The following is a 16,393-nucleotide window of genomic DNA, read 5'->3' as shown; positions in this document are numbered from 1 at the left end:
GAGCAAACTCTTTGGCTGGTAGTTATTGAATAAGCATGTTTACCTGTGATTTTACACAGGAAAGAGTATCATTTCATAGCAAACTGAAGATCCATGAATTATAAAAGGAATTATTAATGTTCAAATAGTACATCCTAGGAATGGATCAAACTGGAAGGTTATTTTCTGCATTTGCAATTGAATAAAGTATTAGATTTTATTACAAATAGCAAAAACTGAATCATTTTTAGGGTAGTGTTAAAAAAAAAGAGAGAAAGAAAGAAAGTGTCACTCAAGAGCCTTAGTGTAATCTTAACATATTCAAATAAACATTCATAATAACGAGTTGCTTTTCTGAAAGGAATGTGAAAGTAGTCAGGCTCTACTGTGAGTTGCCATCCAAATTTGCTATTTTCATGACATGAACAGGCTGTCATAAATTGAAAAGAATTATTATGAAATGAGCTTAGTAAGCAGCCTGCTGATGGATCAGAACACATTATCCAGGATTCTTAGGCTGGGACAAATCTGATCTGGAGACAGCTAGGAAATCGCAGCTAGCAAAGAGGAGCATCAGCTGGCATTGATGCCCATCCATGCAGAGAAATTTTGTGTTAGAAAGGTTGATGGTATCAGATGGGATTTAGTAAAAAAACTTCAGACTGGATAGGGAGCAAATTAGAAATGTGCTTTAGGATGGCGTACTACAATTTTGCCTATTGTGATAGTCAAAAGACACATTAGTGAAAAACAGATTTCTGGATTCCATCAAGACCTACTGAGTCATTAGCTCCAGGTGGGGGAAATGCTGCAAATCCGAACTGTTTAACAAACATCAGAGATGATTGTACAAAGTGATTAATAAAGGAAATTATCCTAAAAGAACTAAAAAATTACTCATTCGTTGATTCATTTAACAAGTATTTCTTTAGAAATTAATAAATATTTTCTTTTTTAGATTTTATTTACTTATTATTTAGAGAGAGAGAGCATGTGTGTGAGCAGGGGGAGTGGCAGAGGAAGAGGGAGAGAGAGTCTCAAGCAGACTCCTCACCCAGCGCAGAGCCCAACACGGGGCTCGATCTCAGACCCTGAGATCATGACCTGAGCCTAAAACAAGAGTCAGTTGCTTAACTGACTGAGCCATCCAGGCATCCCATAAATTAATATATATTTTCAAAGTAAGTTCCATTATATACTTGATGGTGATCTTTGTAAACCAACAAACAAAAAAAGGCCCCGTGTAGCAACTAGATTTTTTAAACTGATAATTCAGTTTGTTAACTCACAATATGAAAAAACAGATTTAACATTTAAATTCAAGCTACAAATATTATCTCTAGTAAACTAGTACAATTTAATTATCATTATTAAAAAGAATTTTATAATTTTGTAACTTGTTTAAATGTTATCAGCATTTATAATTTTAATAATTTATGTTCTTTTACATTGTGTGAATAACCAAATGAACTCTCTCAAGCACTTAGGTAATTCCTAGCGTCTAATGAATCAAGTTTAAATGTGATGAACCATAATTGTTTTTGTGAATTTAAAGTTCAAATTATCTTTTACTTAAAACTTAAAGACTAACGCAATTACTCAATTACATATTTTAAAATAGAATCACAATTTTCCATAACAAATTCTATTAAGTCCAAAAATAATATACAAGCTTGGTGCAGATTAGATGCCTTTGATATTCTTCCGCTCAAATCTCCCCTACTCCTTCGATTCTTTCTGGTCTCTGTTTAATGAAGACTTCTCAGAGTGGATTTGTTGTTGTTTGTTTTGTTGTGTTTTGTTTTACCACCTATCCAAAATACCTCTCCTCCCCATCAATCTTTATTTCTTACTCTTAATTTTGAGAACATAAAGTTTAACTTTGCTTCACATAGTTTGTTACTGTGTCATATATCAATTTATTTGTTTATGCTTTCGTTTGTTTATTATGTGTCTTCTTCACAAAAGTATGTGTTTCTATGGCAAAGACATAACTCTTTTTACTGTTATATCTCTATAATAATAATGCTCTTCAATTCATGGCACTAAATAATTTTTTGAGATATTAATGCATTTAAAAAATCATTAGGGCTTATAGTAAGGTTTGTCATATGTTTATGCACCTAATATTCTTTATGCTGACCTTGACTAGTGACATGACTGGTCCCACTGTTTCACATAAGCGCTTTTGATAAATGCAGTGGGTAGGATCAGAGAGTCAGAAGGAAACTACATAGATGACTTGTAAAATACTTGGATTTATAAAATTTCTATAATGCATCAAAAGCGACACGTATTTCTATGATTTTAAAAATTATTGTCATTCTTAAAAGTTAAAATGACATAGCAGTTACAGATGCATCTCTTTGGTACCTACTGCTAATTATTTTATTTGCTAGTGTTCTTTCCTTCACCCATCTAAACCCCTAAGATAAGTTTATTGAGAATAGGTAGCTCATATTAACTTATGAATTCATGAAGTCTAACACAACGTCTGGTACACTTAGTTGTTAAATGAATATTTGATAAGTGAAAAACTAAGTCCCAAGTACAAATGGTTAAACTTATACACATACATTTTTGATGGATTCAAAGTGTGATTTCCATTTATGTACCTTCCTTCAGTGACTTCATTGCATTAATGACAATCTTAAAAGCAAAAGACTAAGGTTAATAATTCTGTTTCTTGGTAAACTACACCACTGTGAATTTCTTTTTCTTCTTCTTTAAACAAATGAAAAGTCTTATTTTTAGGTTGAGAATGCTTTCGTTGTTTTCTCTTTCTTATGAAATGTTATCTTTGGCATTCAAATTTTATTTAACAGAGGGCTCCCTCTGCTCTTTTTATAGCTGAGGCTGCATTAATTTGCTTTAGACTATCCCCATAGTATTGGTGCATAAGCTCCTTCTGCTGGTGAAAGTAACTTGCAGCCAATATTCCTTGTGGGTTTGTTTGTTTGTTTTTTTTTCCCTGCTCTTGGTTTCTCAGGGTATTTTGGGCTTAAGAGTGCACAGAGCATTGTTTTTTATAAATTATCTTTTAATTGGAAGATAGCTTCTAAAAAATGCAGGTGAACTATCTCATGCTCTGACTGGAGGATTAACATAAGAAGCATTGATAATCCAACTGGCTTGATGACTATTCTTCAAATGTACTACTGAGATAGATCCTTTCTGGCAAGCTCCATTTGAGGGGTCTCTTCAAAGTAATCCTTTTCCCAGTTAATTGGATTTGCCTCCTCCAGGGCCACTGTCAGACTATGCAATTGGCTTTCCTTTGGGTTCAGATTTTATTATGCGTGAGTCCAGCTCCAGACATTTTTCTTTTACTTTTTAAACTTCTGACCTGTAGTAGTTGAGACTATTTACTTTCTCGATTGTAGAATGAGCTACCTCTTTGGAACCCATGCCTCAGAAATACAAAGACCAGGTTCTGACTTCTGCATAGCCTCTCCAACTAGCTTCTAATTCCATCACTCATTTTCTTATAGAGAGGGGTGGTGGAGGTACCTTTCAAATGCTCAAATTAACTCATTATGCCACTTTATAAAGGAAACATAAAAAAGGGGGGAGAAAATACAGTTTCTGTGCATTCCAGGAAACTCATAAAAGCCATTTAAATCTATATTTGAACTCTTCATAGCGAAACACAACATTAAGATGTTGTCCAAAAACAACCATGCATAGGTTGCATAGTTTTGAGGTTTAAAGGCTCTTAAGAAACAAGAGAATTCAAATGTTTATAGGATAGAAAATCAGCCTAAGTGAAGCAATATTGGTTAAACCAAAGTATTGGCCATTGCAATATAACTGGGAATAAGTAACAGGAGTAGGGAAGTTTTGTTTTGTTTTTGTTTTTTTTCCTGAATGCCTGATCTCTCTAGGTAATATATTTTTTTCTTTTTTTGTAGTTGGTTCTTATTTGGTTCACTTATGTTTATTTTATTTTTTTCATCATGATAACTGAACTCTTTAATCCCCATCTCGTATTTAACCCATCCCCCAACCCCATCCCTTCTGGTAACCATCAGTTTGTTCTCTAAAGTTGAGTCTGTTTCTTGGTTTCTCTCTCTTTCTCTCTTTTTCCTTTGTTTGTTTTGTTTCTTAAATGCTACATATGAGTAAGATCATGTGGTATTTGTCTTTCTCCAAATGACTTATTTTGCTTAGCATTATACTCTCTAGCTCCATCCATGTTTTTGCAAATGGCAAGATTTCATTCTTTTTTATGACTTAATATTCCATTATATATACTATTCTATTATATATATAATATATATCACATCTTCTTTATTCATTCATCAATCAATGGGCACTTGGGCTGCTTCCATATCTTAGCTATTGTAAGTAATGCTGCTATAAACACAGTGGTGCACCTATCCGTTTGAATTAGTGTTTTTGTATGATTTGGGTAAATATCCAGTAGTGCAGTTGCTGGATCATAAGGTAGTTCTAAGTATTTGAGGAACCTTCGTACTATTTTCCATAGTGGCTGTATTAGTTTGCATTCCCACCAACAGTGCAAGAGGGTTTCTTTTTCTCCACATCCTCACCAAGACCTCTTGTTTCTCGTGTTGTCAATTTTTAGCCATTCTGACAGGTGTGAGGTAATATATCATTGTAGTTTTGATTTGCATTTACCTGATAATGAGTGATGTTGAGCACCTTTTATGTGTCTGTTGGACATCTATATGTCTTCTTTAGAGAAATGTCTGATCATACCTTCTGCTGCTTTTTAAAAAAAAAATTTAAAACATTTATTTATTTGAGAGAGAGCACAAACAGGGAGAGGGGGAAGGGCAGACGGAGAGGGAGAAGCAGATTCCCTGCTGAGCAGGGAGCCCAATATGGGGCTCCATCCCAGGACCCTGAGATCATGACCTGAGCTGAAGGCAGATGCTTAACCAACTGAGCCACCCAGGTGCCCAACTTCTGCCCATTTTTAAATTGGGTTATTTGGTCTTTGAGTGTTGAGTTTTTTATGTTCTTTCAAGTATTTATATGAATATTTCTATATGCTTTCATTTCTCTTGGGTAAATAGCTAGAGCAGGAGTAAATGGATCTCATGGTAGGTTCACAGTTCATTTTTTTTTTAAAGAAATTGACATTTTTCCAAAGGGGCTTACCAGTATGCGTCCCTCCCAGAATAGTAAAAGACATTTTTCACATCTTTTCCAGCACTTGGCATGGTTTAGATTTATCCATTCTAATAGATGTACAGTATTATTTCATTGTCATTTTAATTCATACTTCCCAAATGACTGAGAATGTGTAGCATCTTTTCATGTGCTTATTTTCTATCTATACATATTATTTCATAAAATGTCAGAATATTTTGCCAATTTTAATTGTTGTTTTGTTCTTGTTTTCTTATCAAGTTTGAGTAGACTTGAGAGTTTGGGGATGTACACAATTTCCAAATATTTTCTCCCAACCCGTATTTTGTCTTTCCACTCCCTGTGTTTTTTTGGACAACATGAATTTTATTCTCAATGAAGACCAATTTGTCAACTTCTTTTTTTATGGATTATGCTTTTGGTGCCATATCTAAGAAATTGATGCCTACTAATAGATTGCAAAGGGCTTCTATGTTTTCTTATAGAAGTTTTACAGTTTACATTGACTCTTAGAATTACAAAAGATTTTAATTTATTTTTGTATATGATATGAAATATAGGTCAAAAACTTTTTTGGATATTAATATTCAGTGGTCCCCAAACCCCTTATGCAACAAAACAGTCCTTTCTCTAATGAAGTGTCTTACAAAATTTACACACATGCCTATATACACAACACACAAACACATACATTATGTATTATATGCAGCACATATACATATAAAAACATACTAATAAATAATACATGTAAATTGTATATTATAAATAAAGTTTCCTTTAGAGTTCCATATAGTTTCATTTAAGAATCAGTAAACTTAGCATGTTCACTCAATCAGAGCTCTGCTCCATTATATGGAAAGTAAAGCAGAAAATATTTGTATGTGTATGTGCTATATTCATTTAGCACTACTATAAGCAAAGGAATATTTTTACATAGTTATCTTAGTCAACACTTAGAAAAATTATGTGGAGTAGACATTATTATAGATGTTTTAAGGAAAAATACTTGTTAATCAGAGATTACAAAGAAGGTGTTTAAAGTCAAAGATCTTTTAAGTGGTAGAGGTAGAAAGCAAACCCAGATGCCTGATTTGCTTTGCAGAACAGCCCATCACGACGGATTAAATAGTAGCGTTAGTTAACTGACAATTGATAGGGGCACCAGGATGGCTCAGTCAGTTAAGCTTCTGCCTTCAACTCAGGTCATGATCTCAGGGTCCTGGGACTGAGTTCTGCATTGGACTTCCTGCTTAGCAGGGATCCTGCTTCTCCCTCTCCCTCTACCTGTCACTCCCCCTGCTTGTATTCTCTCTTTCTGTCTCTCTCTCTCTCTGTCAAATAGATTAATTAAATTAAAATAATTGAAAACCACAATACAACAGTACTTTGGCCCATAACTGTTCTAAGATTGCCCAGATGAACCAATATTTCCAATTTTTTTTTTCAAAATATAATCACTTGTTTAAGCTCTAGCTACACAAGGAAAGTGAAGAAGAGAGAAGAAATATATTGTGAATTTTGATCAGAAAGTCTGCAAGTCTAAATTAGAAAAATCCGAGGGCACTTGAGTGGTTCTGTCAGTTAAGCATCTGACTCTTGATTTTGGCTCAGGTCATGATTTCAGGATCCTGGGATTGAGTCCCCTGTCAGGCTCCATGCTCAGCAGGGAGTCTTCTGGAGGATTCTCTTTCACCCTCTCCCTCTGCCCCTTCCCCTCTCACAAGCTCTCTCTCCCTCTCTTTAAAATAAATAAATATTTAAAAAATTTAAAAATAAATAAATTGTAAAAAGCCAAACAAAGTCTGCTTCCTCCTCACTACAGAATTTTCTCTTAATGTAGATTATAAAGTCATTCTTCTTAAATTTTAGGTACGTAAGGCCTGACATAATAGAGCTAATTTAAGTGAACCTAACTGAATTTCTATACAAGTTTGATTTTCCCCAAAACTTGAATGCCTTCCTGAGTGATCCCATAGAAGCAACATGACTGACATTATGTATCCTGGAGAGAGCAGCCATTCACTGATCAATGGCAGTGGTTTGGGAATTACAGTCTCAGTCAGTACTTTGCCTCATTCCCAAAGCAGAGGTCATCTGACAAAGTTCAGAATCAAGAGGGGTGATTGTCTCTGGGAAACATATCTGCTGCAGGCACTGGACTCCATTCAAATCCCAGGTCATCCCTGCATGAAGGATATGTGTCACACAAAGTTTTAATGGTCAAAGAAAATCTCTCTCAGTATGTGTCTCTCCAGTTTTTTTTTTTTACACAGAGAGGGATTCTTACGAGGCCATTGTAGTAATAATTTCAATAAACCCTATGAAAATTCACTTTCAAAATCTTGAGTTGAAGACTATATTCTAAAACATAGGACCAACAAAAACCTAAACTGCTCACTAATCTCTGTCTTATAATTATGGTAGTGTGACTCCAGTCATGACATGGACATATTGGTGCCCTCCTCACTAGTGCATTTTTTGTTGCTTTAGTGAAAGGATGGTCCTCTGGGCCCTCTTCAAAAACACAGTTGGGTTTTCTAGTCTTTTTTTTTTAAGATTTTATTTATTTAATTGACAGAGAGACAGCCAGCGAGAGTGGGAACACAAGCAGGGGGAGTGGGAGAGGAAGAAGCAGGCTCCCAGCAGAGGAGCCTGATGCAGGGCTCGATCTCAGAACGCCAGGATCACACCCTGAGCTGAAGGCAGACGCTTATCGACTGAGCCACCCAGGCGCCCTGTGGGTTTTCTAGTCTTATATAATAAATCTGTTTTAGTATACTTATATCTCTGATATTGCTCAATACTTTGTCAAGAAAGTGTCAGGACTGCGCATGAATTTGAGCAGACTTGTCTTTCAGTGCAGGAGATCAACGTCTCTTCACAAGGTGCTAGAGGTTCTTTAACTTTCACACCATGTTTAAGATAATAGCTAGTTGACCCGACCTAGATATTTTCTTCCATAAGTGCTTCAGTGATACTTATAACAAATAAGTAACTCCGTATTCCTTATCACCACTGCCCGCATATCTCTCCATTGCTAGAGGTATCATATAAGTCACGGATCCTCTTCCATATGTATTATATCCCAACTCATCATATGTGAGAGTTGCAGTAATCATGATGCTTTAACCCACTGAGACTTATCAGGACCCACTTACCACCAATAATGTAATCCTTGTTGTTATCTGGATAATAAGTTATTCAATTTCAAAATCTTATTCTGAAAAACTGCTTCCACAATCCATGACTGTTAATACCTATTCCTAGTTTGGGTTTTGCTAGAAGACCCTTAGGCAAGTAGGATTTAATGCAAGTAGTCTTAATGGAAGATCATCCTTTCAAAAAGTGTTGTGGGAAAGAAGGAAAACTGAAAGGGAAAAGCAGGTAATAGAGGGTGTCTTATTATCAGATTATCATCAAAGGCAACATGTACTTAAACCACTGAAGAAGCAGAGCCAATGAAAAACATGGGCTTCCGAATGGTCCAAGTGGAAGGGCAAAAAACAAAACAACAAAAACAAAATTAGGAGAATTCCTATTAAGTATGTATGAAAGTCTGCTCTTTGGGGCTTATACACTTCTCTCACGTTCAGCTTCCCACGTGCATAGGCAGAGAAGACTTTTCCAGAAGACTTCTCAAAAAGCTTTCAGGAGAAGAGATGGAGATGCTGGTAGTGAATGTGTGGCCAGAATGCACTGAAATGGTAAGGCACAGAGAGGAATGGGGAAGGCACCATAAGTATCTGTTACATTTATATTCTATCTGAACTTTTTAACGTATTTCCCTCTTTCTTTTTCATTTTATTTGTTTTCTCATTTTATACTCCATATTACCTATTGAGCTTTTAAGGGGTCTTTTCTTTCTTACACTCTTACAATTGAATCTTTATTTCTGAAATAATTTTCCCATCAATCTCTTTCCTAAATTCTTACCATTTATGTTTCCTGTGTTTTCTAGATACCATCTCTTTTTTTTTTTTTTTTTGCCTACCTGAGTACCTATGTTTGCTTTGAGTTATTTCATCAGACCTGTACTTGCTTCTTTAATTTTTCAAGTTCATGTTGGATTGTTGTGTGACAATATTCCTGTATTTTAGGATACATTTTATATTGTTTTGTCTTTACTATTGAGAGAAATTGATGCTAATTTTTTTCTTTATGCACTTTTCATATACATACTGCAGTTTGATTTTATATTGTTAATACTTGAACAAGTTGGAGGTTTTTGATCACTTATCAACAGAAAGAGCTCATAATACTTTCTGCCACATAGTTTCAATTAATATGTAAGTTGAAGGTTTTTTTTTGTTTGTATGTTTGCTTTTGTTTTATTCTATTCAGTTTGTTTTTCAATATGGTTTACAGGAAGAGAAGTAGTTGGATTCAGATCCAGAATCTATAATTAATTTGAGAAGTGTTTTTTGGTTTTTGTTTTGTTTTGTTTTGTTTACCTATGTATGACCTTCAGCAAGTTACATAACCTCAATCAGCCTCCGTTTTCACTCAATAAAATGATATTAACAGCACTATAAAAATAATAATGTCTACTATTTTGGGGCATTTATTAAGAGCCAGCTGTTGTGTTGAGCACTTTGCTGACATCACAGTATGTGTAAAATGAGGATAATAACACCCACCTGCTCTGGTTCTGCACCTTCAGTGATTTTGAATGCATATGATGCATCTAGCATAAAGTCTGATTTATTGTGTTCAATAAATGTCACTACTGTTCTCCTATCTCTCTCTTTCCTTCTCCTCCTCAGCTCTAAGGTTTTCAATGAATTTATTTATTTTTCATTTTCAGAATTTGTATTTAATGATTTCAACATTCTTTTCAGATACTGTCTTGACTCTTGATTTTTAAAACCTTTATTTTTTCTGTTTTTGAGATAACTGCAGATTCAAATGCAGTTGTAAGAAATAGTACAGAGAAAACCCCATGTATACTTCACAGGAGTTCCCTACAGTGGTAACATCTTAACATAGTTATTGCACAATATCACAACCAATATGTATCACAAAGGAACATGGATAACATCCATCATTCTTAGTCACACTTAGCCAGCTTTCCATGCTGTGTGTATTTAGTTCCATACGATTTCAAAACATGTAGACTTCTGTCACAACTGCCACAGTGAAAATACAGAACAGCTCCATCACAATGATCCCTTGGGCTATTCATTTTTGCCATAGCCACCTCTCTCCATCTCTACACCCTGACTCCTAGAAACAGCTAATCTGTTCTCCATCTCTATAATTTGTCATTTCCGGATTGTTACATGAGTGCAATCATACAGCAGGTAACCTTTGAGATTGGAGTTTATCATTAATCCGGTATCATTTATGATATTATCATTAGCATAATTAAATTGAGATCCATCAAAATTATAGTGGATATCAATAGCTGTTCCTTTCTATTGCTGAATGGTGTTCTATGGTATGGATGATTTCACAGTTTTTTAAAGCTTTGATTTCACTCTTTATATATTGGAATATCAGTATTTTTATTTTGGGTCAATTTCATATTATAATGTTATTTTTAACTATTGAAATATAAATTTTCCACTCCATTCCATCTTCTAACCTCTCTCACAAAGGAGATTACCAACGCATGAAGTTTTCAAACTCGGGTCATGACCTTTTTGTTTGTTTTTCTTTAGCTAAACAATTACATTCATAGGTAGCATGGGTACCTTATACGAACAAAATAATCTTAATTTCTCCTTCCCATTCCTTGTGTCATTGTTCATTTGTTTTACTTATATTTAAGCATACATAAGCATATATGTGTGTGTGTGTGTGTGTGTGTGTATATGTACACACACAGGATATATACATAAGCATATATAATTGAACACATTGCTGCTATTATTTTGAACAAAACTGTTAAGTCAATTAAAAATAAAAAACAAAAGTTTTTATTTTACCTTCACTATTTTTCTTCAATAATCTTCCTTTTTTATGTAGATCTGAGTTTCTGACCTATATTGTCTTCTCTCTAAAGAACTTCTAACATTTCTTACAACACTATCTGCTGGCAGCAAATTCCCTCAAGTTTTGTTTGCCTGAGAGAGTCTATTTCTCCTTCACTTTTAAAGGATAATTATGAAGGGTACAGAATTCCAGGTTGGTGGGGGTTTTTTCCTCTACTCTTTAAATATTTTACCCCAGTCTTTTCTGACCCGCAGTTTTTAAGAAGTCCGATGGAATTCTTATTTCTGTTCCTTTACAGGTAGGATGTTTTCTCGTCTTTGGCTTCCTTCAAGCATTTTTGTTTATTTTTTATTTTCTGTATTTGATAATGATATGTCAAGGCATAGTGGGCTTTTTGTTTGTTTTTGTTTTTTGTTTTTATTTTTCTGAGTTTCTTGGATTTGTGATTTGGTCTCTGACCTTAATTTAGGTAAATTCTTAGTTATTATTTTTAAAAAATATTTCTTCTGTTCCTATTTCCCTTTCCTTTCCTTCTGGCATTCCCATTATGTGTATGTTACACCTGTGTAGTTGTCCCACAGTCCTTGGATGTTCTTTTCTGCCCCCGCTCCCCTATCCCCCCGCTCGGCGCTTTTTATTCCCGTCTCGTTCTCTTTCCTTTTCAGTAATGGGGGTTTCTGTTGGTATGTCCTCTAGCTCAGAGATTATTCCCCCCGTCAAGTTCAGTCTACTAATAAGTTTGTCAGAGGCATTCTTCATTTCTGATACGGTGTTTTTCATCTCTAGCACTTCTTTTTGGTTATTTCATAAGATTTCCATCTTTCTGCTTACACTTCCCATCTTTTCTTAAATGCTGTCTACTTTATCCTTGGAGCTCTTAGCACATTGATCATACTTGTTTGCAACTGTTAGTCAGATAATTCCAGCACTGCTGCCGTGTCTGGTTCTTATGCTTGCCCTGTCTTCTGATTGTGTTTGTTGCCTTTGGGTATTTCTTGTAAGTTTTTTTTTTCATAGCCAGATATGTTGTGGTAGGTAAAAACATCTGTCGTAAATAGGCCTTTAGTGATGTGGGGTAACTTGGTTGGGGGAAGGGAAGGATTCTCTAGGCCTATTGTTAGGTCTCAGTCTTTTAGTGAGCCTATAACTCTGGACTGTGAACTTCATAAAAACGCTTCTCACTTCTCCCACTTCCCCCTTTGAATTGGACAGAATAGTTAAAGTGGGCTGCAGTTGGCATTTCCCTTTTCTCAAATGAAAGGCTAAGTGGTGGCTGGAGTCAGTATTTTGCTTCCCAAAGGCCAGTAAGGCTTTGATTAAACCTCAACAAGTTAGGCTCTAGTTAAATAGTTTCTCCTGCGGGTGGGCGTGTTAAGAAGAACCAGGTGCTCTGGAGTATTTAAAAAGGGTTCCTTTTCCTCTCCTCCTCCTCCCAGAGCCTAAGGAGATTTTTCTCCAGTATTTACTTTGAAAACCTCGTCCACCTCCTGGAGGCAAAACTCGAAGACGTGTGAATAGCATGGTGACCCCTCTCTACCTGGATCCCTGTGGAGTTTTTAACTCCCAGACCTGTCCACACAGAGCCCCCGGTAAGTACATCAACCACAGTCCAAGATTTGCTGCCCTGGCACTGACTTCGGCTCCTGGCTGTCCGTCCTGGTAAGTCTGGACTCCCTGTATTTACCTGTCTGTAAAATTTTGGGGGCAGCAGTTTGTCCCGTGTCTCCCTCTCTCTTACGGATCCAAGAAGGGCTGTTGGTTTTTCAGTTTGTTTAGTTTTTTACTTGTTATAGGGATGAAGTGGTGACTCCCAACTCCTTACGAGGGTACCTGAAACCAGGCCCGGCTTGTTTTTTAAAGTGTTGATTGCTATGGCGTGCTGCTGTGTTCTGGGCTTTAATGCATACTCATGTGGTGGTTTTGGTAGTTTCATGTTTGTCCCACTTCTCTGGATATCAACCATTTCAGTTACATTAGTTTCTTAATTTTAAGGTTTTCACGCTCCTTTAATAAGATAAGTGGTTATTGCATGCGGTTGTTTCGTGCAGCCTCAGGTTGAGATTGCATTTGGATGACTGTTTAAGCATAGCTTCAGCTGAGCAGACAGGAAACTCTTGTTCTTAAGCAAATGGGAAGATATTTTCTAGCCCAGAGTTTCACAGAGAGGGAAAATTCTTGTGTCCTGAAATTGGTCAAGCCAAGGGATGAATCTCCAACTCTCACCCATATGTAGAGAGAAACTATGTTGAGGGGTTAAAGAAATCCAAAAATCAACCCACGTTCTTTTTTCTATTATAGAGACACATTTTATATGCAAATAACCACATACCCAAGGTTGGCAGTTAGTGCTCTAAGTAAAATGTAAAGACCTATACAAAGTTGGAGGTAGGGACACATGAAAAGAAAAACACTGTGTGAGCATTGACTAAAAAGGACGGAGATGTGGATCGCCGCCAGGTGTCCTCTTCGTTATTCCTGGTATTCACCTCCTGTCCAAAACCCACCCCCTTGTAGTGTGAAGTGATTACTAATTTTCCTCAAAACACAGGTTGGAAAAAACAAAATACACTGCTTTACCAAGCTGAACAATTTATCATTTACTGTATGTGAACATTTTCCTATTTAAATATGCTGCTAGAGATCACAGCACGAGCAAAAGAGAGATGGGGCATGTTTTTGGAAATTGAGGCTGAGACCAGATTATAAAGGGATCTGATCCTAAGGAGTAAGGGTTTAATTCTGTAGGCAGTGGGGCACTATTGATTATGATTTGAGCTAGGGATTAATGTGATCTAATTGTACTTCTGGAAGACGGCTTAGGAAGAACTGTAGAATTGATTAGAGAAGAATAACTGAAAGCAGAAAAGCCTGTTAACAGGTGTTTTGTATATTCTTAAGTATAAAATACACAGCTGTAATGATCAGAAGCAGTTAGATATGAAACAAAAGGTTAAATTAATGTCAAAAATGCTTCAATTGGATGATACACAGCTGTGTGATATATCCAACAACACATGAGTGTTTGGTTTAATGCAGTTTTCTATGGTTAATACTGTGTTCCTTAACTCAGTGCGTCGGCCTATCTGATTATTATACCTGTGAAAGAAGTTGCAGTAATAATTACTTCCCTGAAACAGTTTAAACTTGAGGTATGTATAATAATCTGTTGTCATAATTATAGTGTCCTTAAAGTATTTCTTTTAAAAGTGAAATCCTATTTCCTTTACCTTATCAGACTGTTACAGTGTTGATAGAAAAATATTTTTTCTTTTCATCTGAAATTCTCCACAATCATTTCTGAAAACAACCATATAATGGAAAGGTTGCTACCTTGAATGAGTTTAGGAAGAATTTTTGACTCAGTAAACAAAAAATTTAAGTGATCAGAGTATTCACAAATATGAAAAATCTTCTTCCATTGTAAGATTTTATAGTTGGGCATCTCCACATGAAGAAAAAACAGTAATTGTCTTAACTCGACTGAATAAAAAAAATTCAGTTACCGAGTAGTTAAATATTAGTGGACGTATTATTTGTATGTAGAATTTTAAGTCTAAATCCACCAGTTCCTATTTTCATCAGAAATATTCCCTAAAAGTGTTTTTACCTTGTCAGAAAATGTCTGCAGCCTTTCATGATGCAGTATTTCTGTTAATTCTCTTTACTCCTGACTTTCCACACAATGTTCGTGTTACCCTCCTTGGTCAGATGTGTTCTTACTGAATATAAGAAGAGCCTCCATTTTGACCAATTCTTTTGCTTAATTTTGCATTGATGGTAGTTATTTTGAAGCTACTTCATTTAGAATAGAAGGAGATATTTGAATTTTCCAAGTAAATGACAACAATCAAATATAATTTGTTTTCGGTCAACATTCCTTGCTATTACAACTCTGAATATTTCAGTACTCTCTTCTGTCTGTTAAACAGTGTGGTCTTTTATCATGGAATATTTGTCTTCAAAGATAAAAACATATTTGGTATTAGCATAAATTATTTGGGGAAAGACGAATTTGATACACATATAGCCAAAAAAAACCTAGAGTAGAAAAATGATTCTGTAAACATCTGAGAGTTCATGGTGGACACAGGAGGCCATGAGATCCTGAACAAAACCTAATGGAAACTCTGAAAAAATTATCTGACCTGGGGTTACCATGATTGATTCCTAAGAATTCTAATGTATTATATAAATTGGCTGAATGCTTTAGACTTTATCAGAATACTATATTCATGAGGAAAGGGAGTAAATAAAATGAGTGGATGGAAAAGTATATAACATGAATAAATTTGAAAGCAAATTAAGAAAATCACTCAAAGACAGCAAAGTCCATGGGTTAAAAAAAAAAACAAAAAACAGTAAGATTAGAGCACAGTATCAGAGAAGGTAAATAATCAGGAAAGGGTAAATTTAGATAATGGTTTTCCACTTCTGATACTTGGGCCTAATTAAGAATGGTACAGCTACACGCATATCCGTTGGTGAGTGGAATGGGTAATTTAAACATCGAGTGCTTGGATTATGTTCTAATGATGGAGTACTATGTCGAAGCATTAAGTACAGGGATATGTTCTTGCAAGGGAGGAAGTAGAAAGTGGGGACAGAAGTTCATGTGGAAAATATGAGTCAACATTTTTCTTATGTATGTTTGAAACACTGTCTAAGTCCTGACATACCATAAGTGCTTACTAATTTGTTAATGGATGAAGTTCTAAGACCTAAATGTTCTCTTGAACTCCCTAGTGATAATGGCTTGAAAGCTGCAGCCAGACTACATAAAATATAGTAGAATCATGGCAATTGAAATTTCTTTCAGAATTTAGCCTGTTCACTACATATTGTTACATATTGTTCATGTGGGTCATTTACTTAATGGTGATTGTAGCTCAAGCTTTAAATGTTCGTAACACCTGTCAGTTGCAGAAATTGTTTCTTTTATATTTATCAATAACTGGCTTCCCACCGGTAACTCTTATTACATTCATTCAGTGTATCTTTCTTTCATAACATATAATGTTCCCATGTATCTCACGTTAGTTATTTGATGAACATAATATTAGAAATGTAATATAAATGAATTATGCCAAAACTAGTATCAGTATTTACTTTTTCTGAAGACCTGATGGGTAAATTACTGAGATACATATTACAGCAACTTAACCTTATTTGTTTGTAAAAATGGTTTTTTTTCCAGGAATTCTTGGTGAAAAATTTTCCTGTCAGCATCATTTTTTAAAACAGTAAAATATTATCTGTTAATACAGGCTTAAATGTTAAGGCATTGGATCTTATTTCTTAAATTTGATGCCAGAGATGTCTCATTTTACTTATTCAAATGCTTTTGGGGGGGGGGGGGCAGAGG

This window comes from Ursus maritimus, unplaced genomic scaffold, assembly GCF_017311325.1.
Source record: "Ursus maritimus isolate PB19 unplaced genomic scaffold, ASM1731132v1 scaffold_5, whole genome shotgun sequence".
Lineage (NCBI taxonomy): Eukaryota > Metazoa > Chordata > Mammalia > Carnivora > Ursidae > Ursus > Ursus maritimus.
Note: the sequence above shows the minus strand (reverse complement) of the source record.